This window comes from Kogia breviceps, chromosome 18, assembly GCF_026419965.1.
Source record: "Kogia breviceps isolate mKogBre1 chromosome 18, mKogBre1 haplotype 1, whole genome shotgun sequence".
Classification (NCBI taxonomy): Eukaryota; Metazoa; Chordata; class Mammalia; order Artiodactyla; family Physeteridae; genus Kogia; species Kogia breviceps.
Window position 1 is genome coordinate 54,495,667 of NC_081327.1, and position 16,046 is coordinate 54,511,712.

General features: G+C 55.5%; 1 protein-coding gene across 1 annotated transcript in view; it reads left to right on the forward strand.

Annotated features, from left to right (window-relative positions):
* Positions 1-249: 249 nt before the first annotated feature.
* The window catches only part of CRISPLD2 (cysteine rich secretory protein LCCL domain containing 2), a 63,392-nt gene continuing 47,595 nt past the window's right edge, over positions 250-16,046 (forward strand). The window contains exon 1 of the mRNA XM_059045512.2: positions 250-415. The gene's annotated coding sequence lies outside the window, so the exon portion shown is untranslated. The remainder of the gene's footprint in view (positions 416-16,046) is intronic.

Consider the following 16,046-nt stretch of genomic DNA (forward strand, 5'->3'; position numbering starts at 1 on the left):
CGGCCTCCTCTTGTCAAGCCGAGTTCTTTGGACGCGGGTGGTCCCGCCCTCCCTGCGAAGGCCACCACCACCCGACCCCAGGCGCCCGCGCCTCCGGGTGTCCTCCGGGCTCCTGGGGTGGGGCGAGGCCGGGAGGGGCGTGGCCGGTGGGGTGGGGGAGGACAGGGGCGGGGCCGCCGACCGCCGCGGGGCGTGGCCCCATCAGCGCCGCCGACCGCCGCGGGGCGTGGCCCCGGGGCTCCGGGCAGCTACAAGAGGCGGCGCGCAGGGTCCTCGGACGCACTGCATCTCTCGGCGGCACCGGAGTCCCGTGTCCCGCGACCTGCCCTCTGGGTCCGCTGTGCCCGTGTTGCCGCTGCCGCCACTCCACTCAGAAGACGCCGGCGAGGAGGTGGCTGGAGCCCTGCGGAGGGAGGTAAGCGTGACTTAAATTGTTCTCTCTGCCCTGTACGATCCGCTCCCGCAATCTCCGAGGAGCTGAAACAGCCAGAGCAGATGCCACCTCTTAGGGCTTCCTGTGTGCAGGCACTTAGCTGAGCGTGCCACCCGCCTCTCAGAACCGTGCTCGGCCGCATGCCCGTCCGCAGACGGAGAAACTGAGGCCCCGCGAGGGCGAGTTGCCCGAGACCTCACATGCTGGAAGCGAGGGGGCCAGGACTCAAAGGCTATCTGACCGCAGAATCGTGCTCCCTGAGGCTGTGTCCTCCTCCCTCACCTGTGCAGTTCGCTAGCATCTGTTGCCTTCCTGTGTACACGGTGGGCGTCGATAAAGAGAAAGCCGATGGTGTGTGTGTGGGCAGGACTTCGAATGTGTCCTCCCCACGTGTGGAGGGCAGGGGTGAACCTAACGGCGTGTGCGTTCTGCGCGGCAGGTTTACAGGACCACGCCCCTTTATGGTTTTGTTTGCAACAAACCTTCCCGGTAGTCTCCCTGAGGGTCAGAGAGGTGACGTGTCCAGGCAGAGCGGAGGCTGGGACCCAGTTCCGTCTGCCTCCAAAGCTCCATATGGCTGTGGGTGCGTCCAGGCGTGGGGCATTATCAGAGTTTCTACAGGTTTGGGAAGAGTTCCTGGGTCTCTTCAACCAGAGTGGATATCTGCATAAACTTCTTGTGGGGGGGGGCGGCTGGGAGCTGAGGGCTCAGCTCTGGGGTCTAGGAGATCTGCAGCCCCAGGTGGAAGAGGCAGGGCGAGCCCCTCGTGCAGTGCAGACCCCGAAGCTCCCTTGAAAGGGCTGGGCTGGTGGACAAGCCGGGAAGGGCTTAGCTGACGCCTGCTCAACCGAAGTCCGATTTTGAATTGGGTGTGTTTTAGCCAGAGGTGAGTTACTCCTCTGGTCAAGAGAAGTAGCTGGGAGTCTGGCAGGTGCCCAGCTCAACTTCCAACCGAGAGTGGGCTTGTGAGTTTCTACCTTGAACCTTTGGTCTCCTTGCCCGGGGAAGACTAGGGTGAGCCTGCCTTCCCCAGTGGGGTCAGGACACCAAGGGTCTAGAGGCTGACTGATGAGAGACCATGTGAAGGACAAGGTGAAGGCCCTGCCCCCTTCTCCAGATAGACCCAGAGGGGAACTCTCAGGGCTCTTGGTCTTGTGCACCTGATTTTCTGTTTCTGCCCCTGATCTGGCTGTTTGCCCGTGGGGGAAGGAGCTGAAGGTGTGGGAGCTGTGCTGCTGGGGTGCCAGCTGTGAGGGCCCTTGCTGTCCTCTTTACCTGCAACACGCCTGGGCGCAGGGCCACTAGGTTTTCATTGCAGATGAGGCAACCGAGGCCCAAAGGGGTGAAGTGCTTGCACGAGGTCCCCTAGCTTGTGTGTGACATTGTCACCCCAGGTCTCTCTGTCTACCTACCCTACACGCTTAGTGGCTGTGTCCTGCCTCCTTGAAGGCACTTCTCTGCCCAACTGCTGACTCTACGCTGAACCTGACCTTCAACAAGGAACCGTTTCGTGTGAGAGGGGCTCCACGTGAAATAGCAGCAGAGTTGAGCCCCAGCCCCGTCCCTGATGACGTGGCCAGGGAGGAGAACGAAGAGAGTGATTTTGATTTTTACAGTCTCTTGAAAAATAGGAGTAGGAATAGTAACGATAGCATCTGTAATCCTACCGGCAGATGACATTTATCTGGCACTTGCTGTGGCCCAGACGTGCCTGGGGTTTTACGTGGATGACCTATCCTGCTGACTTCTTTAAGAGCTGGACTGTCCTCCTTTTTACAAGGAGGGGGTCGAGCCTCAGAGTGATGAAGGCATGTACCCCACGTGACACGGCCAGAGCCGGGAAGAGCTGCCACCCTGGCTGGACCCCACCCGAGGTTCTGGAAGAAGCTGCCGGCCCGGTGGCTAGCCACAGGACTGTCAGCGCAGAGCCTGCTGCCGCACAAGCCTCCCGCCGTGTGGGCTCGGGATCCCTGGCCCCGGTTAGGAGTGGGCCTGGAGAGGGGCTTGGGCTCCACTCTGCTGACCGGTACCTGTATCAACGTGCAGAGGGGCCCCGCTGGGGAGCCCAGAGCAGCGCCAGCTGCTCCCACGGTCCTGCGTCTGGAGAGAAGAGCTGGCTTGATGGGCAGGGGCTGGAGCTCAGCAGAAGAGCGTGAGCTTCTGAAAGCCCCCGAACTGCATCCCTCCCTCGGAGACCTCACGTTGGATATCTGGGCTTTGTAGTAGGTTGCATTTTGAAAACTGGCTTTCAGAGGCAGGAGCCCCAATTGCCGACCTCTTTGGCCTTGTGGGAGCTGGAACATTTCTTTTCTCTGTCACCAGAGTAATTTACTGCGTATGGGAGGTGCCTCTGTGTCTGCTTGCTCCCGACCTAGGAAGCTTCCCCCCCCCCCTTTTTCTGCAGACTCACTGGTTTTTGATCAGTCCCAGATGTGCAAACCCAGCATCACTCAAAGGGGCTCATGGCTTGTCAAGAAAGGAAAATATAACACAGGCGACATTTCATTTCGTCTTCAGTTCATTGAGCTGAATAGCTTCTCAGACCTTCCTGGGATAAGGCATCTGGAACCCCTCATAAAGTCCCAAAGGGAGCACACTCTGTTCTGGAACAGGGAGGGTCAGGCAGATCTGGGTGGTGGTTGGTAGAGGCAGCCATGCTCTTTTTTCTTTCTTTCTTTTCCTTGACAAAAAAGGTTTTATTGGGGTAAAATACTCATCGACGTAAGATTTACATTTTAAAGTGCACAGTTTGGTGGCATGTAGTACATCAACAATGTCCTGCAACCATCACCACTGTCTAATTCCAGAACGTTTTCATCATCCCAAAAGGAGACCCCATAACCATTATTAGCAATCACAACCCCTTTCTGTCCTCCCCGCCCCCTGGCAACTGCTCATCTGCTTTCTGTCTCTCTGGATTTGCTTATTCTGGACATTTCATGTAAATGGAATCCCACAGTATGTGGGTTTTTGTGTCTGGCTTCTCTCACCGAGCATAAGGTTATCAAGGTTCATTCATGACGTAGACTGTGTCAGCGCTGCCTCCCTTTTTATGGCTGAATACTATTCCAGTGTACGGATAGACCATCTTTCGCTTATCCCTTCTTCCATCGACGGCAGTTTGGGCCATTTCCACCTTGTGGCTCTTGTGCGTAATGCTGCTGTTAACATCCGTGTACACATTTTTGTTGGTACACCTGTTTTCAGTTGTTTGGGGTCTACGCCTAGGAGTAGAGTAGCTGGGTCACATGGTACTGAGGAACACGTGTCCCGCTTTCTTGACTTCCCTCTTGAAGAAACATCAACTGAGATCATGTCATTCAGGAATGAGAACTTGGCATCTGGGTGTTTGGGGGGAGGTGTTCACACCTCCCCTGCCGCCCCAGCAGGAGAGCAACTGACAGAGCTTCGTGTGGGGGAGGGAGCTCAGCTTTCTACCCCGGCCGGTGCCGTTGCGGGTACTCACCGACAGACACCCCCTCTTCGAGGCTGTGGGGAGAGACAGTTTCTCATGATTCAGCCCGAGGGAGATATATCTGCTCTGATTGTCTCAAATGCTGTGTCAGCTTAGACGAAAACCACAGATTGAGGGGGAAAAGAAAAGTCCTAATGAGGATTATGCAACTTTTGGACCGTCATTTAAAAAAATATATAAATTATGAAATCCCACACTTTCAGTCCAAGTTTCTGGATCGCATCCCACTGTGAGTACAGAATGGTGAAATCCCAGAAGGGAAAAGAATCCAGCTTCCGGCCCCCGAGGCGACTGAGCCTGTCTAGTGACCCAGCAGCAAAGGCCTCCCACCCGGGCGCTGTTCTCTCCTCTGTGCCACAGCAAGGCGACCGTCTCAGGGGCTGCGTTCTGCCCCAAATGCCGCCCCACCCTGACCTCGATACAGCAGAGAGCGCCCTCTACAGAGAAGCCCCTGGCCCCAACTCTCTTCCGTTTTCCTCGTGTTCCGTTTTACTCCAGCCTCAGGTTCTCTGCACCTGCTGATGAGAGAAGGTTCCCTCTTTAAAGTAAATTCCTTTGAACGCCCAAAGCAAGCCAATTTCAGTAAAATATGAAGTATGAACTAGAACGGGGAGATGGTAGGAAGGTGGGCAAAGCTTGGGGAAGGGGGTGTGCCAAGGGCTGGAGTTTGGGAAACACTGGACTGAGGTGCGGCGTGAGAAGATTTGAGAGGCTGTTACCACCTAGAGCAGCGGTTCTCAGAGTGGGGTCCCTGGACCAGCAGCGGCTCCCGGGAGCTCGTCCGAATGCCGATTCTCAGGCCCCGCCCCAGGCCTCCTAAAGCTATGGGGGTGGGGCCGGCAATCTGCGCTTTCACGCGGCTCCCAGCACTTTCTGGTGCGGGCTCCAGGGTGGGACCCATTGCCCTGGAAAGCCCAGAAGACTTGTCCTGGGCCCCGGCCCCAGAATGGGGTGGGCGGGGCTGGCTGATGGGGGCGGAAGGTTCTGTTTACAGGGCCTGGTGTGACCAGAAACGGGTCACGTGGCGAGAATGGAGCCAGGGCCTTGGGAGCTAGAATGACCTCTTCTGTCCAGAGCCGAGGCCCCCGAGAACAGGCTCTTGACGTGTGCCTAGGACTTCCTTCCGGAAGAGCGCTCGGCTTGTTGGCGCCCATTGCTCTGGGGCCCCATCAAGCGTCCTGAGGATTCCCGCCTTTTCCTTGAGCCTGTATGTAGAGCCCCGTGTGCCCAGGAGCTTGTGAAGTCCGTCTGTTTGTAACCCCTAAGCGGCCCCTGTGAAAGAATGGGTGGTTTCCTTCCCAGCATTTAAAATACATTTGTGTGTACGCACGTGTCCGCTGCGCCTCTCCATCCCGCCCCCAAACCGGCTCCCAACACAGCCAGTCTGTTCTCATGGGGGAAGCACGGGCTGCTGCAAAAACACTGTTTATTCCCGGGAACCTTCGAGGCCGGGCTTCCCGGGGACTGAGATATTTTCAGCTTTGGCATCGCTGGACAAAGTGCCCTTCAGACTGAAGATGAACTGGGCCCTGTCTGGGAGAGTCGGTGTCTGGCCCAAGCGGGAGGCTCTAGCAGCACGGAGCTTTATCTGGGCTCCAGCACCTTCAAGTTCACTTTGAAGGGCTGTAGGAGACCAGGCCCCGGACTTGTCTCATTGCTGAGCCTCCTGGGGAGAGCCCTGGAGGATTTCCTCTTGCTTAATCAGTTCTCCAGCTTCTCTGGAGCCGTTCTTCCAACAGAAGCCAGGCTTCTTTAAATTTCTCTTAGACTTTTTATTAAAGTTCAACATGCTAGAGAAGAATGCACACGCCTTCGTGCGTCGGGGGATGAATTTTCTCCAAGTGCGCATGCCCTTGCTACGGCCCCAGAGCCTCAGAGCCTGACCGTCCGCCAGGAACTCTCCCATAGCCCCACCTCCGAGGGTAACCATTTCTGGACTTCTGATGGTATAGGTTGGTTTTGCCTGGTTTTGAACTTTACATAAATGAACCATGCATGTTTCATCACTGGAGTCTGGCTTCTTTGGTTCAGTGTTATGTCTGTGAGCTTCATCTGCAATGCTACATCTGCCAGGCTCTCAAAGCATAAATCAGACCCCGTCACCATCGTCTTCATCTGCCCTGCACCCGACACGCACGCACGCGCGCACGCGCACACACACACACACACACACACACACACACCCCTCTTTGCAATTATTTTTAAAAATGTTTATTGTTTTTATTTTATGGCCATGCTGCATGGCATGCGGGATCTTAGCTCCCCAGCCAGGGATCCAACCCGCACCCCCTGCAGTGGAAGCTCAGCATCTTAACCACTGGACCACCAGGGAAGTTCCCCCTCTTTGCATTTAGAATAAAATCCTTGTCATGGTGGCCCTCAAGGCCCCTGGCTGCTTGGCCCTGCTTGCCTCTGTGACCCCATTTCTCCCCCGCCACACTGGCTTAGCACCCCTCCTTGGTCAGGCCAAGCTGGCGACCATCTCAGAGCCTTTGTCCTTGCGGTTCCTGCCGCCTGGAGTTCACCCCAGCCAGGGTGGTTCCTGCCCCTCTCGCTGCCCAACCTCACCATCCCATGTCCCAGGCCTGTCTTCCTCCAGCCTCTGTATCGTCTATTTGCTGTGCTGTTCCCTCCCTCCCCGCACCCCGATTCCTGGGGACAGAGTCTTGTTCACTGACCTATCCCAAGGACTCCGTGGCCACCTGAGGGTTTGCCCTGGGGATATTCATCTGTGAAGCAGTGTGAAGATTCCATAGCCTGCTGCTGTAGAATTCTTGAGCTTGGTTCAAGGCTGTGGACTCTTCCTTGCAGGTACCACCCAATACCAGTGAATCCTGCATTTCAGGTGGGAGGCTGGTCCAGATGCTGTCAGCCTCGTGGCCTGGAGCAGAGATGATCTGGGGTGCCCGAATTCACCCAGGAGGAGGAGGGAGAGAAGCAGTCATTAAACACCAGTAAATCCTGGGACTCTGCTGCTGGGCTCTTTAGAACCACGCTCTCCGTACTCTGCAAATCCTCCCCCAGCCCTGGGAGAAGTTCAGGGCTTCGTTTTGCCCATGAGGAAGTGGAGACTCCACGAGGTTGAGGGACCCTCTGGGCAGCACCCAGCTCAATGCTGTGGAGTCTGGATTCGAACCGGGGTTGACCCAGTGTCCACGCTTATCTACGCTGCCTCCTGGCGGTCCTTTGGAGGTGGAGGTTTCCTGCCATTTATCTAAAGTTTCGCTGGGAGCACTGTTTCCAAGGAAGCATCCACACATCTGCAAGAAGGGAGAAAGGGGCCCCAGGAGTTATGTACTGGGTATTTTAAGAACATATTAATTTATTATCCAGTCACTTTAAAGTGGCTTCTCTTATATGTTATCTTGGCTTGCACTGAACAAACCTGGTTTTTAGTTCTTCTTCTTATTTTTTTTTTGCACAGAGTAGATTAAGTAAATGTTTGTTGAGCGAGTATTCTCTTTTTGTTCAGAATTGTGTATTTTCTCTGGCTTCCCTGGTGGCGCAGTGGTTGAGAGTCCACCTGCCGATGCAGGGGACGCGGGTTCGTGCCCCGGTCCGGGAGGATCCCACGTGCCGCGGAGCGGCTAGGCCCGTGAGCCGTGGCCGCTGAGCCTGCGCGTCCGGAGCCTGTGCTCCGCAACGGGAGAGGCCGCAGCAGTGAGAGGCCCGCGTACCGCAAAAAAAAAGAAAAAAAAAAAAAAAAAGAATTGTGTGTATTCTCAGCATAGTATTTAAAAAACTGAATGGGTTTTGTATATTGTATTTGTTCAATTAAGCATCCCCAGATACTGCCCTGTGTATCCCGTAAGGACGTATCTTTGGCTGAGGGGACAGGAGGAAAGAAAGTGCCTGCAGCGGGGGGTGGGGGGGGGCGCATTTTTGTTAAGCCTAGTGTCAATCTCTGTGGGGTTGAGGGCAGAGCAGTTGGCAAGGGAAGGGAAGGCCTGTTCCCTCCATTGTCCTGCCCTAATTCTGTTGAGAAGGGTTGAAGGAAAACTGGCTCCAATGGAGGAGGGAGGTCCCCACCCCTGGGGTGGCTGATACTCACCCAGTCCTGGGATCTGCCTGAGACAGGCTGGGGTGTCCCGCCCCCTTCCTCCCAGCCACCACTTAATTCCTGGAATTTCTGGGTGGTTTGTGGGTCTGACTCTGCTCTGCCCTTGGCCTCGCTCACATTTTGAGTTCTCCTTTGTGCCTCTGAAGGAGAGCGGAGCCTGGGGCACCCCGGGCTTGGGGGTTAGCCTCGGGGTCTCTCGCTGAGTCCGGCTGACGTCGGGGCCCAGGCCAGAACTGCCCTGGCGTTTTGGAGAGCAGGATGGGTAGGCGGCCAGAGTGTGGCACTGTCCGCAGGCACTCTGTATGACCGTGAGCTGCTTGTCTGTGTTGAGCCTCAGTTTCCTCATCTGTAAAGTAGGGATCTTAATTGCAGTGACCCCGTCGGTCTGTGCAGAGGGTGAAATACGAGATTCTGGGAGTAGAGGACCCAGAACAATGTCTGCCGCTTTGCCCTCACTCATCAAGCGTTGGCTGGGTTACTGGGGATAAGAGTTTGCTGGGCAGTTAATACGCGCTGAGGATTCAAGTTGAATAAGACCCAGTCGGCCAGTGCTGTGCTGGAACTGGCCGACTGGGTCATGCTGGCTTGTACCGGCTTGTCCTGGCTCGTGAGAGCCCATGGTTAAGTACTCAGAAAAGTTGTGGTTAAGTTTCCGAAAAGTTCAACCCAACCATCATTTTTAAAAAAAAATTGAAGTATCCTTGATGTACAGTGTCGTGTAAGTTTCAGGTGTACAGCACAGTGGTTCAGTTATATGCACAAATATGTGTATATATACCCGTATTTTTAGATATTTCTTTTTCCCTTATAGGTTATTACAAAACGTTGAGTATAAGGCCCTGTGAACACCACCAACATTAAATGTTATATAAACTTATAGGGAAATAAGTCTTATTTAAAACAAAGGTAATAAATACTCAAAACTTAGCGCATCCTATTTTTTTTTAACCTCGCTTTACTATTCTCTCTGCCCTTGGGGTGGTTGATGTCTGTTCTGTGCACGCGATGGAAAAGCGACGTCGTTCTTGTGTTACCATGAGGCTCTTTCCAGAAACTCCATGCTCAGTGACCCCACGTTGCTGGCTTCAAATTGCCGTGGTGGGAATATTTACACCAAGAGAATTGGCAGACATTACAGATGAGGGTGGGTATTTTGGGGTGTCTGGAGCATCGGTTGTTAAACATTTACCAGTACAGCAGTGGTTCCAGCCATCAAGAAGCGCCCAGTCTCAGCTGCCAGGGCAGCAGGCGTGAGCAGACAGGAGGCGGGCTGCTGAGGCCTTGACCCCCGCGGCCAGTGAACTGAGCCGAGCTGAGCCCTGGAAGGGGACCCAGCGCCGCCACCGCGCTGGCCTCTGAACCGAATGACTGTCACCACTGCGAATCCGGTCCCCGGCCAGTTGGTCACGTTCACGCCGCAGACCCGGTCTGTGACGTCTCGGAACCCACTTCCCCAGAAAGCTGGGCAGAAGTGTCCAAGGCCCCAGGCGTGCGGTGAGCCGAAGCATGTTTCAAGTTTAGGGGTGGGCTTCCCCCCGCCCCCGACAAGCGTTAGACATTTATTGGATTTTTAAAAATTAGATTTTGGGGCTTCCCTGGTGGCGCAGTGGCTGAGAGTCCGCCTGCCGATGAAGGGGACGCGGGTTCGTGCCCCGGTCCGGGAGGATCCCACGTGCCGCGGAGCGGCTGGGCCCGTGAGCCGTGGCCGCTGAGCCTGCGCGTCCGGAGCCTGTGCTCTGCAACGGGAGAGGCCACAACAGAGAGAGGCCTGTGTACCGCAAAAAAAAAAAAATTAGATTTTTGTCTCAAAGCAGAGGTGGGGCTTTGAAATAATGTGGTGAAGAGAGAATAGCCTTTTCACTGCGTTCCCCGTGATTAATTCCCACCTTCCCCACATCCCTCCGCACAATGCATCTGTGGCGCATATAGCGCCTCCATCGCTATTGCCATAGCCAGTGCTGTCAGCCATGGGCCGCGTAGCGAACGCTGCAATACCGTAACGCTCGTGTTCCTCATCTCCACCGTTCCTCGTACCACGGCTCGTCCCTTGACCCCAGCCTGCCCCCTCCCCTGCAGGCTGATCCAGCCCTGCTCAGCGGTGGAGACTCAGCCGAAGGGCTCTTGCTTTCTGGAAGCCTCCTGGAGCTGAATCATACCTGCAGACCTGTCAGTCTTGTTCACCCACAGAGGCGCCGGCGGTGTTCAATAAATATTTACGAGGTGAGTGTACGGATCTCCTCGTCCCAACGACGTCAGACGTTGGCGGTTCAACGGTGAACAAGGCGGACAGGTCTGGGGCGGTGATTAAGCAGCGACCCTGCAGTTGAGTCTTAACCCACGATCAGGACTTCATTCATCAGCGGGATGCGGGCAGGGGAGGGGCGGGCTGGGGTCATGGGATGAGCCGCGAGAACAGCATGTGCAAAAGCGGAGAGCTTGGCACGGCCTTGGGGCTGACGGCTGGCAGGCTCCGTGCTAAGAGTCATCTTTCTGGCAGGCTTTCTTCATCGTAGGCGAAGGCAGCCCAGGCGGGATGACGTCGAACGTCAACCACGTTCTCTTTATTTTTTTTTATTTATTTATTTTTTCTTTTTTGCGGTACGCGGGCCTCTCACTGCTGTGGCCTCTCCCGCTGCGGAGCACAGGCTCCGGACGCGCAGGCGCAGCGGCCACGGCTCACGGGCCCAGCCGCTCCGCGGCACGTGGGATCCTCCCGGACCGGGGCACGAACCCGTGTCCCCTGCATCGGCAGGCGGACTCTCAACCACCGCGCCACCAGGGAAGCCCCACGTTCTCTCTCTTTCTTTCTCTCATTCCTGAGAGTTGAATTTGGTGGCAGCACCCCCCAGGAGCTAGCCCTCGAGGAGACGCCCGGCTAGACCGGGGACATGCGGGGCTGTGGCTGCCCCAGATGTCCCCAGAGCCTTGGCCGGGGTAGAGGGGAGATGGCAGAGCTGACGAGGCAGCAGCCACGTGCTCAAGAGTTCCACACGCTTCCGGAAAGCTGGATTTCAAGCCTTGCTTCCACCTCAAACCAGACGCGCAACCTCACAGATATACCACGTGATGTCTGCCGGGCTCAGTTTGTTTTCCAGAAAATGGGGTAGAAAACAGCCAGAGTCCAACTGCATCTGAAAGCTGAGGCCGCGCTGCCGGAATCTGACCCCAGGTTGGGTCTGGCCTTTGACCGTGGGCCTTGAAAGCTTTCTTGGTCCCCTCCCCGCCCCCCGATATGTGCTTATGGGACCCTGGCGCCGTTATCTTGTTTATTGTGGTCTCCCGGGCTGGGTTTTGCAACTGGGGCCAGGGAGACGATGTCTCCCGGACAGCGTTTCTGTGACTCGTACGGCCGTCCACGCGGGTGTTTCAGGCTTTTGGTAGGAGGCCAGGAACAGAGAGTGGAGAAGGGCTTCTCTAGAAATGACGCTTGCATTTGGCAACCCTAGGAGAAAGCGGGGACAAAAGTGCAGGGCTGGAGAGCGTGGGCCTCCGTCTCCAGGAACCGAAGGGAGCTCGGGTCGACCCCCTGAAGTGTGAGCCCCTCGGGGATGTTAGGAGGGCTGGAGGGTGCCCGACAGAGAGGGTCCGTCGGTGCGGGCGTCATATTTTAGTCAAATGTGCGTCAGCAGATAGAGACTGGGTGGGTGCCAAGCCCTGTGACGGGGAGTATCTTGGCAAAATGTCACCGTGATGTAAAGGTTGCATTCCCCTGGGGGCGACAAATGGATGCCTTCTCGACAGAGTCTCTGTCTGGCCTGGGGTGGGGCACGGTGTCTGTCTCCACTGAGCCCCACTATCCGCGCAGGAAGCGGAGAAGGGCAGGGAGGGTCGCAGTGGGTGCTGGGCTGTTTGTGGGCGGCCCTCCCCTGTGTGGGTAGTGACGGGAAATCCCCAAGGAAGCCCACCCCTCGGGAAGGCACGGTGGCATTGAGGAAGGGACTTGGAGGTCAGACGGAGCTGCGCTGCAGCCCCAGCTTCTCTGCTTGCAGTTGTGTGACCCTGGACAGGTTCCTGACACTCCAAGGGCCTCAGTCTCCTCACCTGTAAAATGGGAGCAATGGAGCCCAAACCTGTGAATCATCGGGAGGGTGACGTGAGAAATGCAGCAACGGGCTTGCGGTGGGTCTCCCTCTGCGTAAGCCCCACTGGCCTCCCAGGCGGGGGCCTATACGTGTCACTGGAAAGCCCCAGGTGGTGGTGGGCAGTGTGTGTGTCTCATTGGGAAAACTTTTTTAAAAAATTTATTTTATTGAAGTATAGTTGGTTTATAATGTTGTGTTCGTTTCTGCTGCACAGCAGAGTGACTCAGTTATGCAAATATATATTCTTTTTCATATTCTTTTCCATGATGGGTTATCCCAGGATATTGAATGTAGCTCCCTGTGCTGTATAGTAGGACCTCGTCGTGTATCCATTCTCTATATGATAGTTTGCCTCTGCTCACCTCAGACTCCCATTCCACCCTCCACCATCCCCTCTACCCCTTGGCAACCACTAGTCTATTCTCTATGTCTGTGAGTCTGTTTCTTTTAAACCGTAGACGGAAAGGGGGCTGAAGTGCTTTTTCCCCTAACTTCTGATCGAGCTGTTTCGGCAGGGGAAGCGGGCTGGCGTGGCCCCGGCGAAGTCGCCTCGGCTGACGGGCTTGTGCTGTGACACAGCGCCTTTCGCCACTGCCCGGGTTACCCCCACGATCCCACCCTTGGCCTCCCCACTTGCCCCTCTGTTCCTCCCTTACCCCCTTCCGTACAGCTGCCAGTGGTGTACTTAGGACACAGTTCTCCTCGCTTGTTATCCGACGCTTGTATTAGTTTGCTAGGGCTGCCAGGATACAGTACCACAGACGGAGGGGTTTAAACAACGCAGATTCGTTTTCTCACCCTTCTGGAGTCTGGAAGTCCAAGATCAAGGTGTCGGCGGGGCTGGTTGCTTTGAGGCCTCACTCCTTGGCGTGTCGACGGCCGTCTTCGTGCTGTGTCTCACGCTCTCGTCCCTCCGTGTGTGTCTGTGTCTTAATCCCTTCTTCTTATAAGGACACCAGTCATACTGGAGCAGGGCTCACCCGTATGACTTCATTGGAACTTAATCACCTCTTCGAAGACCCTGTCTCCAAATACAGTCACAGTCTGAGGTGCTGGCGGTTGGGACTTCGACAGAGGAATTTGCAGGCCACACAACTCAGTCCAGGATTCTGCTTTCTTCCCTGTGTGCCAGCCCAGTGCTGTGCTCTGGAATGTAGACGTGAGATGCCAGGCCTGTTACTGTTACGGCTCTGCTTAAATCTTCAGTGTTCTCCTGTGGCCCGAACTTAGCAGAAGCCATCAAGGTACAGGCGTTGCCCCCTCCCCAGTGTGGACCCCCACCAACCCTCCCTGAGCTGCAGACCACGTTCAGACCCAATCGTGCTGCCCAGCGCCACGTCCCGAATGGCCCAACCCAAGACAAGACAGGCTAGCGACTGTCTCTGCCACTTGGAGAAACGCCTCTTTTCACTTGTGTTTCTCCCCATGGGAAGGTTTGACTAAACCGCACGGTTGGGAATTCCCTGGTGGTCCAGTGGTTAGGACTCTGTGCTTTGCGTGCTGAAGGCCCAGGTTCAATCACTGGTTGGGGAACTAAGATCCCGCAAACCACGTGGTGTGGCCGCAAACAAACAAACCCCATGGTTCTCCCAGCTCTGAAGCTCCAGCCGAGGCTTTATCAGTTGTCCCCAGATCCTTGGAGGGAAGGGCCCGTGTGCAGCCCGTGGACCAAGCAATGGTCACAGTGAAGGCGGCCGACCAAGTCCTCTGGAGTAAGGTTGCCCTTGTTCAGGAGAACATGCTGGGAGAATGCACTTGGAACCAGCAGTTGTTTCAGTGTCCTTTCATGCTTTGGCATTTTGCTTTGTTTTATCCATTAATATTTCAAAAAATTTAAAATAGCCAAGTCCAAAGGCTGGTATGCACTCACCACTGAGCTCCGGCCCCCGAGGACACCCTCTTCTGGTGACTACATCACATTCCTGCCAACTCAGCCTGTCCACTCAGTGTGAACACTTGGCCATATTTGCTTGAGAATTTTTTTTTAATGCATTTATTTATTTATTTATTTTTGGCTGCGTTGGGTCTTCGTTGCTGCGTGCGGGCTTTCTCTAGTTGCGGCGAGCGGGGGCTACTCCTCGTTGTGGTGCAAGGGCTTCTCATTGCGGTGGCTTCTCTTGTTGCAGAGCACGGGCTCTAGGCGCACGCACGGGCTTCAGTAGTTGTGGCACGTGGGCTCGGTAGCTGTGGCTCGTGGGCTCTAGAGCGCAGGCTCGGTAGTTTTGGCGCACGGGCTTAGTTGCTCCACGGCATGTGGGATCTTCCCGGACTAGGGTTCAAACCCCTGCATTGGTAGGTGGATTCTTAACCACTGCGCCACCAGGGAAGCCCCGAGATTTTTAATAGAAACAATATATTAGACATAAAGGTGAGTTCCCTTGTATTCTCTTTTCCGGTTCAATTTCCCTCACCCCGGCATCATCTACCACCATGAACTTGGTGTGTTCAGTCCTGGTTTTACCGTACAAACACGTGCAGGTGCACGCGTGCACACACACACACACACACCATATACATATATGTACATACACGTATGATACATGTGTATATAATTCACACGTATACACAGATGTATGTACATATACACATATCTATAAACTATACAAGGTGTGGTTTATATGCCTTAAAATGCACGCAAATAGTAGCATTAGCATAGTATTCTACAGCTTGCTTTTTTAGCCCAACATCAGATTTGAGCTTTGTTTATGCCAACACCCACAGAGCGCCAGGTCATCGTTTTTACTTGCTGTATAATATTCCACCCACCCTGACTCACAATTCATTTACCCCTCCCCCTACTGAGAGTTGTTTAGTTGTGTCCGTTGGTGACTTAAACCAAACCCAGTGTAGCTGCGTCACATAAGCAATTCCTATTTCATGCCTTTTGGGGTGCCCTGCCCCTCGGGATGCTGAAGAGTAAAGCAAATCGGGTGTTGCCGTGATACCCGCGTGGATACTGCGTGACGTCGATCCCGCACCTTCTTTGTCCTGAATCTTAACCCAGCGTCAGTGCGTTTTTGGCATCCCTTTCAGCCTGGCCTGTGCAGCTGGGAAATGCTCGTATATGGTGGTGTGACTAAGCAGGGAGACGTCAGGGACCCTGAGCGCGTCTGCGTTTCTGGCTTGTTCCCTGCAGGGCGAACGAGCACTCAGAAGTCCCCCGCCCTCACCCAGGTCCCTGCGGCTGTGCTCCAAAGGGAACTCCTCGGGAGGGAGGCCACCTCTCACCCACTCCAAGGAGTCAGGCCTCCCCCTAGATGGCGGTTATATTTATCTGAAGCGTAAGCTCGGTCAGGACCCTGGAGGGTTCCCAGGGTTGGAGATGGGAACTGCCGCGTTCCCATAGCTCCTCCACTCCGGCTCTGCCTCCTGGGATGCCCCGGGTGTGCCCTTGAGGATGTCCTCCTCCAGCTGCCAGCTTGCAGCCCCAGACCACGGGACCGGTGAAAAGCCAGCTGTTGCTGGTATAGGAGAAGACCAGAGGGGCCACCCGGGGTTCCGGGTGGGTCGGCGTCCAGGCTTGGCTGCCTCCCCCCCATCCAAGGGGGGCCCTGGAGCCCCTCCCTCCAGCTCCCCACGCTATCTTGTCAGGCCTGTCCCGCTGGGTAGGGGCTGTGGGTTTCCTCGCCTGTCGCCCAACTGGGAGCTCCCTGAGGCCAGGACGGTGCCCTTTTCATCTTCGTGTCCCAGCGCCCAGCACAAAATAGGTGTCTAATCCAGGTCATTGGGTGACTGACTCTTTGGGAGTAAAGCAGAGGCGAGAGGGAGAACGAACACGCTCGTTCAAGCCCTGCCTGGTGTTCTCGGACCAGACAGGAAGCCGGGAGGAAGACCCAGGGTGTCCCATGCGGCATCAGGTGGCTTTGCCTTGCTGGAGACCCTTGGCTTGAATCCCAGCTCCACCACTTCCTGCCTGCGGGACCTTGGTGGTTTAGCTTCTGATGTGGCCTCGGTCTCCACATCTGCAAAGTGGGGAGAATGATGTCCGGTCCGGTC